This window comes from Gymnogyps californianus, chromosome 9 (genome assembly GCF_018139145.2).
Source record: "Gymnogyps californianus isolate 813 chromosome 9, ASM1813914v2, whole genome shotgun sequence".
In the NCBI taxonomy this organism is placed as follows: domain Eukaryota; kingdom Metazoa; phylum Chordata; class Aves; order Accipitriformes; family Cathartidae; genus Gymnogyps; species Gymnogyps californianus.
The window spans coordinates 12733170-12745669 of NC_059479.1; positions in this window are offsets into that span (position 1 = coordinate 12733170).

Genomic DNA, 12500 nt, shown 5'->3' on the forward strand with positions numbered 1-12500 from the left:
TTTGGGCTCTCCCAGTATAGCAGCTCTTCTGTACCTGCAGATTGTGAGCCCAGCAAACACTTGCACTAATGTTGGGTTGATTTTAGGAATACCTGCCTTTTCTCCTGCACATAGCTGGGCAATATTTTTTCAGCAAATGACTTATTTGCTTTAAATAAATGCAATTTCTAGGCATTCAAAGTGATACAAAAATTCAGGTCAAATTCCCTGAATAGCTTCTGCCACCAAAAAAAGCAACAAACACTGTGAAGGGTTGAGCAAATCACATGGAGAATGGTTGGAGTCCTTCAGAATCACTCCTTTTTTGCTATTTCCAAAATGCTTCCATTTCAGGCACTTCCCATATACACCAGGGATAGGCTCCTTGTGAGCCCAAGAAGCACAGACCCAGTTTGCTGCTCCCCCCCCCCCCCCCCCCACTCCATCCTGCCACAGGAACCTGCTCTCACCCTTCCAGGGCTGGTGCAATTCACAGGAGCTGCTTTGAACATCCGTCAGGCTGGAGCAGGACCCTGAACAGGCACAAGACACTTCCAGCTCTCCCACAGTCCCTGCACCGGCTGCAGTCCTCTTGAGCCTGCCCTCCAGGTCCCAGGGACCCCTTTGCTTGAGCCATGTCCTAAATAGACTCCACATGGTGCCTCTGCTTCCTGCAGCAGTTGTGGGGCTCAACAAGCTGGCACCCAGGCAGTTGATTTCTACAGGCCTACCTGGGTTTCATCTCATTATCCCCCTCCCTCCCTGCCGTGGTTTAACCCCAGCCAGCCACTAAGCACCACGCAGCCACTCACTCACTCCCCCCACCTAGTGGGATGGGGGAGAGAATCAGGAAAAAAAAACCCCAAACTCGTGGGTTGAGATAAAGACAGTTTAATAGGACACAGAGGAAGAAAATAATAATGATAATAATAAAATGAAAATAATAATACTAAAAGAATTAGAATATGCAAAACAAGTGATGCACAATGCAATTGCTCACCACTTGCCGACCGAGGCCCAGTTAGTTCCCGAGCAGCGATCTGCCCCTCCCAGCCAACTCCCCCCTGTTCATATACTGGGCATGACGTCATATGGTATGGAATATCCCTTTGGCCAGTTTGGGTCAGCTGTCCCGGCTGTGTCCCCTCCCAGCTTCTTGTGCCCCTCCAGCCTTCTTGCTGGCTGGGCATGAGAAGCTGAAAAATCCTTGACTTGGTATAAACACGACTGAGCAACAACTAAAACCATCAGTGTGTTATCAACATTATTTTCCTACTAAATCTAAAACACAGCACTATACCAGCTACTAGGAAGAAAATTAACTCTATCCCAGCCAAAACCAGGGCACCTCCCCCAAATCACAAGTTGCAGCTGAGCTGGAACAGCTTCCTTTCCCACATACCTTGAAGAAAATGACATTTTCTATGCAAGAGTTAAAGTGCCAAGGGATTCTTTTAGCTTTGGAGGAAAGTTCCCCCAAATGGCCATCCTATTCGAGGCAAAGGAAGAGACACAGCATTTCAGGGGGGTATAAGTTATGCCAAAGAGAGTTTGGCTAAATGCTGCAACCCAGATCCTTGTAACAGCAATGCACCAGGTTCTCCTTTCACACTATGGTCTGGCAAAACAACTTCACTCGCAGATCATTGGATGTCCCCTTGGAGACTATTTGGGGGGCTACAGAATCAAAGATCCCTGACCAAAGTGTTGGCTGGATCCAGATGCGAAATGTTGACTTTTGCCTTTTGTGGCACGCCTTTGGGTTCAGGCTGATTTTCACTTTGAAAGGAAGTCAGCACTATACAGCTTTTGCTGATTTTACAGTGTCTCCAAAGTGGGAATCTCTCTTCAGAAGCCCAGGGCTTTCCAGCTGGAAATGTCTCTCTACAACCCCAGTTCAGACTAACTCATATCCAGAAGGGCTAACATCATCCTGGTTTGATTTTCAGAGAAGCCACAAGCATTCATAATCAGATCTCTGAATAAGCATGTAGATATCTAGCTCTGAGTGAATATCTTGGCTTCCAGAGTATTTTGACTAATGTAGTACACATTGACCCAAATTTTGGGAACAGAGAGGCTCATTGATTCAGACTGGGTAAAACACAGCACACTTGTGGGGGACACATTTGAAACTAATTAAAAATTACTCCTATCAGACCTGCTTCTGTCCCTCTTCATACCTCCCCAGCACACAGGTCTCCTTACTGGGCCAGCCCTGCTGGCCATTGGACTATCTCCCCTCGAAGGGAAAGGATCTCTTCTCTCCAGGGCTGAGTTTTGGGGAACAAAGCATCATTAGCACATCCTGACTGTGTTTAACTCCCGTTATTTTGTAGAGTGCTTCATGAAACCTTAGTTTTTCTAAAAGTATTTTCTTCAACTAAATTCCACTCCATTTTCTTCAGGCAATAAATGAATTTTGTTTACAAAGTACTTCAACAAGACTTGAAATTTCATTTATGGAAAATGGGCCTCAGACTTCCGAGGCATTTGAAACCATGCTGAAATATGGCAATTTCAAGCACTTACCTGTCTCCTTCCCGCAAGTCTCCAAATCAAAGGTTACCATGACAACAAAGCCCACTCTCGGTCCAGCAGAATGAATTGTTTTTACGTGATGTCATTATTAGCCATGACCCAACAAAATTACGCAAATGAGATCCCCATATAGCAGGACTGCAAAAAGCCGAAACAAGTAGCATAACAATTACATTCTAAACTTAGCAAAGGAAGAAAAATGTCACCCAACTCCCCAGCAATAATTCTTTAAAAAAAACATACCAAAATGGCTGACCTCTTCCCAGTACCCCTGCAGGGCTACAGCAGTAGACCAGCTCTGCCTTGTTACAAGTTGGACTTGATTTCCACCCTGGGAGGTGGCACAGTTGCCTGCACATCCCAGCAGACAGCCGCTAGTGTTCCCAGTGGGGATGCTGACTCTCAGCACGCTGGTTTGCATTATGCTGTCTACATGAAAACCCAAAGAGGGAGAGGAGTTGCTGCCTTGGGTGAAACACAGCTTCTCACCGCCTTGAGCTCCCCATGCCATCGTATGATGCACCCAGGTCTCCTTCCCTCAGCACCTGGAGCATCCTTACCCCAAGGTAAGGAACTCTGCACATCTCTGCTCCTTACCCAGGACATCAAAACACTGCCATGTGATGACAGACCCCCACCTCAGGGCCTCCCCTACCCAGGATCACCGCAGACCAACCATCACATCTCCTCTGGGCCAGGGCCCTCACAAGCCAGTTGCTTAGAGATGCTTCCCTTTATAACCACAGTCAGGTGAACCCAATCCTCTCCTCCCAATGAGGATGTGAGTGAGGTCCTCCGATCCTAGTTGATTGAGGGTTCATGCTTGAAAATGAGTGTATTCTGGCAGCAGCTGTTCTCCAGAGGAGGGAGAGGGAGTCACTCAGCAATGAGTTGCTATAGATGGTCATTCAAGCATAATAAATCCTCCTTATCTACCCTGTCTCGCTACCCCTCATAATTTAAGCTGGGTGTAATAAGGCAGTACGAAGGCAAAGGCTAGCTTTACAGTCAAACTGGGGATTACAGTCTGGCACAGATATTTAAAGATTCACAATAGCAAAGAGAAATTGTAAGAGGAGCCTAAACAGCTTCCCTTGAATGCCGGGAGATGGGTTGATGAGTTATGGTCATTTCCAGCACACGTCTGAGCTGATGTATAGCTGAGCTGGGGTCAGACCGGAGACTTACCACTCCCAGGCTTCTTGAGTAAGTGTAAAACCTGCATGTGCTGAAAAAATTGTGCATTGACTTTAGAGAAGGTTTCTGTCTGTATTATATGCATTTTTATCTCTTTTTTTTTTAATCCAGATGACTGCATGCTTTTATTTCTTTATCTGAATAAATTCAGCAATACTATTTTGTCTCCTCCCCCATTCTTCATAAAAGCCCAAGAAGTACCTTTCCCCTTATAAGCAACTTGCCACTCTGCATAGGAGCTAGGAGCCTTTGCTTTCTGATTGCCTCATTAATGAAGCTAGCCCAGACCAGTCCTTCCCAGGCCTAAGCCTGAAGTTTACGGCACCACATCTGAAGGAGAGTTTGTGGGCCTGAAAGCTTGGCTTCTTTTCCCCAGCTATGCTATCTGTGTAATAAAAAAATATTGCTTTTTCCTACTAGCCTCGCCTCACTTATGTCCTCAGACTATCATCACAGCCGCAATACCGCCTCTGCTGAAACCACTGCTGTCAATTCCTAGATTGCTATTTATCAGGGATCCCAAAGTGCTTTTATAAAATGCGTAATGCTCAGCTAGCTCCTACACCTCTCCCCTTCTAAAGAAAATCACCTGGTGCTGTTTTTTGGAGACATTTTCTCTCTGCTAGCCAAAAGGGTGGCTGTGGGGATGGGGTTGGTGCAGGCCTGTTCAGCCCAGGGTCCCTGCCGTCCCCAGGCTGGCTGACTCCCCTGTCCCACCCGAGTGCCCTACGGCTGTGTCTTCCACACCCCCCACTGCAAAACACCCATGATAGCCCCAGGGTGGGGTGTAGGGGGACACCTGCATCCCACCTGTGGTACTCCTCCCCTGGAGCAGGGACCACGGCAGTACATGGGGTAGACACCTGCTTTGTTGGTAACGCTGCAGGATTGTCCAAGAATGAGACCCAAGGAGCCCCGCAGTTCCCACACTGGAGAGATCTCCCCTGCCCTGGGGTCAGAGCAGGGCTGGAGCAGGCTCCTGCTCCTGCTTCCCCTGACCAGGGGGCTCAGGGAGGCATTCCCTGCTGCTGTGAGGTGAAGGAGCTTTGCTGTGGTTGACACCCACACCCACCGCTCCAGGCACATCGCCTGGTCCCCTCCACAGCCCATCGCTTGCTGCCTGCTTAGGGATGGAGGAGGATATCTTCATTCCCATGAAGGACACTGAGGATCCGCAGGAGCTGAGCACACCAGTGCTGGGAAGCAGCCCCCCTTGCTGCTCTGGCTGCTGTTAACACATCACCCGTCTGCCAAGCGTGGAAAGGGAAGGTGGTGGGGGCAGGAGGAAAGTCACAGCCACTTTTTCCCACCTTCGATCGCAGTGAGCGTGTGCTTGTGGCGGCGAAGTCTGGGATCCCCTGCGAGGCCCCTGCAGCCTGCAGCCTGCCAACGTGTGAAAGTGTAAGGGAGAATGAATCCCAGCAAGCCACAAATCTGCCAAGCGAGGGTGTTCTCCGTGGAGTGGGGTGACCACAAAGTCTCAAACCATGTTCCTGCTGACAAGCTGCTGATGGATGAGTTCGGTCAGGAGGAATTGTGCTTTGCAGAAGAAAGCACTGTTTGCTTACAAGGCAGCCAGCATGGCGATGGTCCTGGGAAGAGCCCCGTGAACGGGAGTCATGCAGCATTGGACCTACTCATCTTACAGGGTGAAGGAACCAGAGAAGAGAGTTCCTTCCGCAGAGGGAACCCTACCTTGATGCTGGGGTTTCTGATCATACCACCCAAATGCATGAAGGCTAGCTTAGGGCAGGCTTTGGGGCACTCACCCCACCTCATGAGGAGGTGGTTCGCAGAAGAGGTTTTTGGAACAGCCACCCTTTGAAAGCAGAAGGTGACCACTGCACCCCAGGGAACGCTTTTCTTCACGGGGCTGTGGGGCTGAGCCGTCCCTGCCAGCCACGTTACAGCCTGGCATAGAGGACACATTTATCTGCTCCCCAACATCTGGCACCTCAGGAGCCACACATCAACGGTTCCCCCACCCGAGCACTGCTGTACTATAAGCACCTAATAATAAAACACGGCTATTGCATTCCTAAGACATCTGTCAGCCTGAGCACTAAGTGCTGGGGTAATATATACTTGCTCAGCTATGCCTCTTCTCCGCCAATTCTCCTGGCTCTGCCTGTTTTCATTAGTATTTCTTTTCTGTGGACACTGCAATTACACTCTGTTCCTCTTCAGAGCCCTTGTTCCAGGTTCAAATAGAGAAGTGATAATGCAGGGAAGCTTTTCACATCGCTGTTTATTTTTGTCTTCTGAGTCAGGAAGATCTTTTCAGGCTGGGACCAACCCTGTGCAGTTTTGATTGAGGAAGGACTCGGGCGGGGGTGGGGGTGGGGAAAGAGGTGAAAACTTCAGGTTCCAGCTTTTATGTTTTAAAACAGTGGTGGGCTCCTTCCTTGCCTGCTCTTGCTGAGGTCACAAGCTATGCTCCTTCCTTGGGAAGACATAAGTATGCAGCCTGTACTGCTAAGACCTGTGGTAACTATCCATCTGCCACAGCAGCTGCGAGCCCCGGTGCTCCCAAGCCTCTTCTGTCATCCGAATCTCTGAGCAAGCAGGAGGATTCAGCTGAATGCAGCAAATTCAAATGTGTAACTTTTTTGTTCAAGGTTGCAGTATGTTTGGAGATATTGTCCCACCAGCAAGTCCCTGGTGCAGCATCCAGATGGTGCTCAAGGAATTCGGGGAAGGGGGGAGGGCGTTTCGTTCCTTCTTTAGGCGTGGAGAACAACTGATGCTGTCACTGGAGTTATTTGCTTCTCCTGCTGTTTCCCAGTGGTAATTGAGGGGGGAAAAAGTCCTCACTGAATATGTGGGATTTGGGTAAATCATCAATATTTTTCACTAAAAAGTAGCCAAAAATGCAGAAAAAAAATCACAGGGGCACATAGGATGTTTCAGACTTAGTGCAATAGGAAGAACTTCAGCATTTCTTGCAGGTGATTTTTCTTCTTTTGCATTTGAAGAGATTTACTTCATTTTAGATCTTCCTACCCAGTGAGAAAAATCATTCTTTCTATTAGTTGCTAAATATAACTTCTCATGCATCCAAGGAGATGCAATGAAGTGTCCAAATGAAGCCCCTACACCTTGAACTTCCTTGCCAGCAGACCGCACAGTCACCTCGACACATCACACTGGCTGAGTGACGTGGCATGGCCAGCTATGTGCTATTAAATCTCCAAAACCAGGGTAACCACAATCAAAACAGGGTAGCCACAATCAAAACTCCCTGCAGCAAAGGTTTCTGGACCATGGTAAATGCCAAGTGATGCCTGGAAGCTGTTTGGGTGGACCAAAGTGACAGCAGAGGTCATTGTAACAGCTGAACAGCACAGCAGGGTGGGTTGAACTGCCCACCACCTTTCCTTGGCACACATTCAATTGACCACATGACCAAAGACATTTGGGCTAAGGGCCTCCATGTCCTTCTTCCCACCAGGGTCTCTTTAAGGCATGACTCAGCTGGAGAAGTGTATGTGGTGGGCTGGATAAACCAGCATCTTGGCCAAGGCCTCTTCTGGTTGCCCGTAGAGCAGCAGAAAGCTCGATTCATGTTGTACATAGAGAAATGCCAAAGAGCTCTACTGGAAAAGCGAAGTCTAACCATGGGCCACACACTGCGGGGAAAGAGCACACCTCAGGGTCTCCTTCTTGCCCACCCATCACACCAGCACCATCTCATCTTTGAGTTGGTTCCAAAATCTGCAGCCAATCTGCCTTGAACATACCTTGTAGCCTCCACTCCCCTGCCATTGGAAGGGAAAGCATTTTAAACACGAAATGATGGGAACCATGGAATATTTTCAAGCTCTTTTATTTTCCCCCAGAATATTTATTTTTTCATGGGTAGCTTGTCTGCTTGTCACTGAGACAAACTCCCCAGATGTGCAGGTAGCCTGAAGCCCAGAGGACTGGCTTCCCGGGCTCGCCATCCCTTTGTATGTCAACGTCATTTGGCTTTGAGAAGCAGACCATGGAAAAAACAATGACACAGATTTTTTTAAAATATGAATTTTTATTTGTTTTGATCAGAGTTCGAGAGAGTGGGTAGAGTGGAAAAGCGGAGTGATTTAATTCAGTGAAGAGGTCTAGTCCCACCTTGTGTGTTAGATCACGAGGTTCGTAGGTGGTCAGAAGAGTCCTCCTCCTCCACTCAGTTTGCTGATCTCATTCATGTAGTTTTTGTTTGTGATGTTTTCTAATCTCTCTTCAGAACTTCACTGTAATTTTTTGAGACATTTTTCTGTTGCTTTAACTTATTGAAAAAGCTAAAAGCTGGAAAAATTGCAGGACTCAAAATCCTGCCAATTAGAATGGGCAATTTTTTTTTTTTCCGGCAAAGGTTGAAAAATACGATTCAAAAATACAAACAGGCATTGAACATTGCACCAAAAAGCATTTGAAACACAAACCTCAGAAAGAGAGAGAGAAATAGAGAGAAGAAAGGTCACAGTTTCCATGAGAAATCTCTTAAGAAAGTGGCTACAAGCTAGTCAATAGAGAAAATAAAGACAACAAAAAATTTAAAAAATGCATTTTTTTCTAGTTGTTAATTATTTACAGCTGTAATAACAGGATTGTCATGCATTAAACTGCTGCCGGCTAGATTCTTTCTCATAGTGGAGTAAATAGAGTCTCACAAGATGGAAAACAAAGCAGAAGACATACCGGGGCACCGATTGAACCTGAGGCAGTGAAAATGAGCGTATTCTCTGGCAATTTGTGTGGTGTGCTCTTTCCCATGATGGGCTGCCCTAGCATGATGCTAATGCAACTTTCCCTACCCTGGGCACCAGGGCTGCAGCTAAAGAAGCAGCAGGTGCCCTCACCTTCAGATAAGACATTTGCCTGCGGCTATCCCCAAGTCAGTCGACAGTGAAAATCTAGTTGATGAAGGGATACTTGTGGCCACCTGACTAGATTTGGTGGGCTGAGAAACTCCCTCGTGACAACCGAGAGGAGCCCTTCAACTCTAAATACAGCCTCGCAAAGGCAATGTGGCAATGACTCAGGTTTCCCAACTCTGCCCCTACTTTTTTGTGGTTGCAAAAATCAAATTGTTCAATGTATGATTGCCGTTACTTTTGCTGGGTGCCCTGCAAAGAGACAGGAGGAATTGACAGACTTTTCAGGGGAAACAGAGTGCTGCTAGCAGTGTAACATGAGCCAATGGACTTATCAAGTTGACATGACCTTCAAGAAGCAGTGAAGAGAAGAGGCAAGAGCTTTCGAAGACTGTGGGAGCATCCTGGCTCACGTAGCAAACCTGGGACCAGGCTTCCCTCTCTAGGCAGATGGGATCGTTAAAGCTGTGTACAGAAGAGATCTGCACTGGTGGGGACCGGGACAGTGGGGAATAGGAAAGAGTAGCTAGAACATCATATTTTGTCCTAGAGCTTCATGAGCAAAAACCAGCATAACCCCACTTGTAGTGAAGGATGACAGGTCAAACTTTAGGACTAATCCAAGCCTAAGGCTCTCTACTGTTTAAAGCAGCACAGATTCCTGTGGCGGGAGGCAGGCATAGACCCAGAAAGAGAACCGGCTTTGTTTGCTTATGGGTGGTGACATCCTTCATTCTCTTGACTGGGACACCACAAGGCACAGGCGGCGATCACCGCTGACCGTGAGAGCCTTTCTCCAGCAGCAGAGGAGGGAATATAGGAGCTACAAGTGCAGCTGCAGGATCACTGCCTAAACGTTTCTCCTAAGACAGGGGGAGACAAAGGGGTGACGTTAAGGGAGCTGACGATGGGTACCATGCTAGCGGCTGCACACCGCTCACTTAGCATGGCCCCACCACTCATGGGCTGCCCAGCATCTGTCTTTGGTCCTGCTTGTGCTGAGGTGAGATCAGGTGCGGGTCCAGGACACAGCGGCAGCAAAGGCCTATGCTTTCACTGACCCCTCCCACAATTAGCACATAGTCACGTATCAGCACATCCCATGTGGATGAGCAGCAAGCAGTGGCCAAGTGCCAGCACTTCCCTTCGCTTTGCAGAAGAGCCCAAGCTGAAGCACAGCCCCTACCTGTGGTGTTCCTCTGGCCAGGGACAGCTGGAATGGATCCCACCAGGTTTTTTGCTCCCTCCTGAAGCAGGCTCAGGGTGGAGACCTCACACCCCTTTGCAATGCTCAGCTACGCGTTCCCTGGTTGTGCTATGGGGTGAGGACTAACTGCTTATGGCATTCAGCTGTTGAAAAGCCATGCTGCCTTCCTGGGAACATCCTAGTGTCCAGGGCAGGACAAGGGCCGTGTTGGAGAAGTTGTGACATCTGGGACTAAGTTTTCCTGAAAGTTGCTGGGCAGCGCTGCCAGCAGTGACCTTGGTCCAGGCAGCAAGACTGCACCAAGACTCCAGCATGGAGAGAGGCTCTTCTCCCTTGCTCCCTTTGTTCCCTGTGCCTCCCAAAGCCATCTGAGGACCAGCGGAGAGGGATGCACCTCCTTCCGGAACATTTAGCAAAGAGAATGAGAGGGAAGTAAAATAATTGAAAGTGGCCATTTTCTCTTTCAAAGAGAAAGCGGTTTGACTTTTAGATAAAAAGAGATTGTGAACATAAATATACACATGCACACATGCATATATATATATGTAAAGACCTTTGGCTGACTGAACAATAACAAGGTCAAACAGTAAATATTTATACCTGGAAGCCATCAATCTCACCTGTGCTGTGGCCTCTTGCCAAAAATGCCTTCAGGAGTAGTTTAGTTTGATATGGAGAGAGGATTGGTGAATTGTTTGGGGTTTTTTCGCCCTACTTTGACATTAATAGAGTATTTATGTTTTCGTGAATGTGCCCCTCGCCCTGCCTGAGCCCCCCCTACTCCCAAGAGCCATCAAGGAGTTAGGGAAATGTTGTTTCTCTTCAGTCTACAAAATCAACACAGATATTTGATCAGGTGGGTTAAAGTGTGGGCCCAGAGAGGAGAACCTGGAGCGAGGGCTGGCCTAACGCTGCATGCTGCGACAGTCCAGTCCCACGGCCCCATGCCGGCTCTCCACCACCCCCAAGACCAAGCACGTGGAAGGGGGGCACTAGCACGTCCTTGCCAAACCGTTCCCCAAGTGAGCCCACTGGGAGCTGTCTGGTCCTTTCCTGCTCATGGCATGCCCTGGCAAGCTGGGACAGCGTGGTACCTATCCTCAATAGCCACTCACCTTTGATCATGATCCTTCCTTTAACAGCAGTGTGTGTTTAACTAACTGCTCTGTTCCTCCAGCAGCTGCAAAGAGTGCTGCAAAGAGGCCGTTTCTACAGCACCCTCCGGGAAAGGCAACAGCTCCAGGTTTCTGAAGGTCTCGGAGAGGTTCTTAGCAGAACAGAGGGTCTTCCCATGTGAGGTGATCTGGAGCAAGAGAAACTCCTTCCTGGTATGTGATGCGGCCCTATAATCCTCCCTAAGGGATGGCTGAAAGGAATCCAAGATATGGACAGAAGAAATCAAGGCAGTGGATGAGAAATGAATGCACCTTGTGTCCATAGGACAGGCTTGCAGAAACAGGCTGGTTGTGACCTTGTTCACATGCATGGCTTGTGTCTGGGAACAGCAAGCATGGGGTCTGCTTGCACAGGGGATGTCCTACAGCAAACAAACTAGGACCCTGCCAGTGCCACCGAGCTGGCAGGGATCGGGATGGAGGTGAGCTCTGTTGGCCACAGCACTTGCCTGTAAAACCTAGGGAGTGGCGAAGCCAGCTTTGCTTATGTTGAGCTCGGTGCATGGAGGAGAACCAGGAAGCTCTGTCTCAGGTGTCATAGTCCTGCTTGGTGATGTTAAAGAAGCTTTTGAGATGTTGTATGGGGGTAACTCCATCAGCCCTTTAGAAGAATGGGTGGCACCAAGGGACCAGTTCTCCCCTATCCCTCTCATGTCACCCGGCAGAACATCACAGCACTAACACGGCGCTTGCAGCCACCACGCGCTGCCTCCCCTGCCCACTTGGAGGACTTCAGTCAAACCGTCCCCCACCTCCCCGGAGCGCAGAGCTCCGGAAAGCCACACTGTTTTTGCCCCTGTGCGGTGTCAGAGGAGGGAAGAGGCAAGCTGCCAGTGCCAAAATGTCCCTCTGACATTTTCAGGAGGAATGCACCTGTGTGTGTCCCAGGTGGTGCAAGCTACAAACCAGGAGTGCAGACTGAACAGATCATTTTTATCACCCTCAAAGACTCCTAATTCCTGCCTGGGAGACTCTCATCAAATCAGGGAGGCATTGAGCTTTGCCAGAAGAAAAGAAATATTGGAGTATTTGGGTTCATAGTGAAATGAAGTGCCCACTCTGTGCACAACTGTGGATTAGACTATCAATGGCCATGTACAGATCTATTCCTATACAGGACCAATTATAAAAATGGAGCCCTTAGATACTATCACAGCAAGCAGTAAACCCCAGTAACTGACAGTAGGTTAGCTCTGGCCCAGCGTGCCCTTGGAAGAAGCCCCCATCAGCAGCCTGGTGTTAGCTGGGAAGGAAACATCCCAATTTGAACTGCTGACAGATTTAAAAAAAAAAGAACATTATCTTCTCTGTGATGTCTGCTGGCAGGAGATGTTAAACCACTTATTTATAACTATCTTCCCAAAATGCTTCCCTGCTTGGAAGCCAAACTACAAATCCTGTTTGGTTTGTTGTCTTTAACCAAAGGATGCCGGTATTTCTGCTTCCAGCTGGCAAAAAAGACTCGGAGCCAGTGCCAGGCTTTGGTGGGAATAGACTTGGCTTTCAAGGCGTGCTAACACAGATCTACGAAGGCAGCCTGTTATC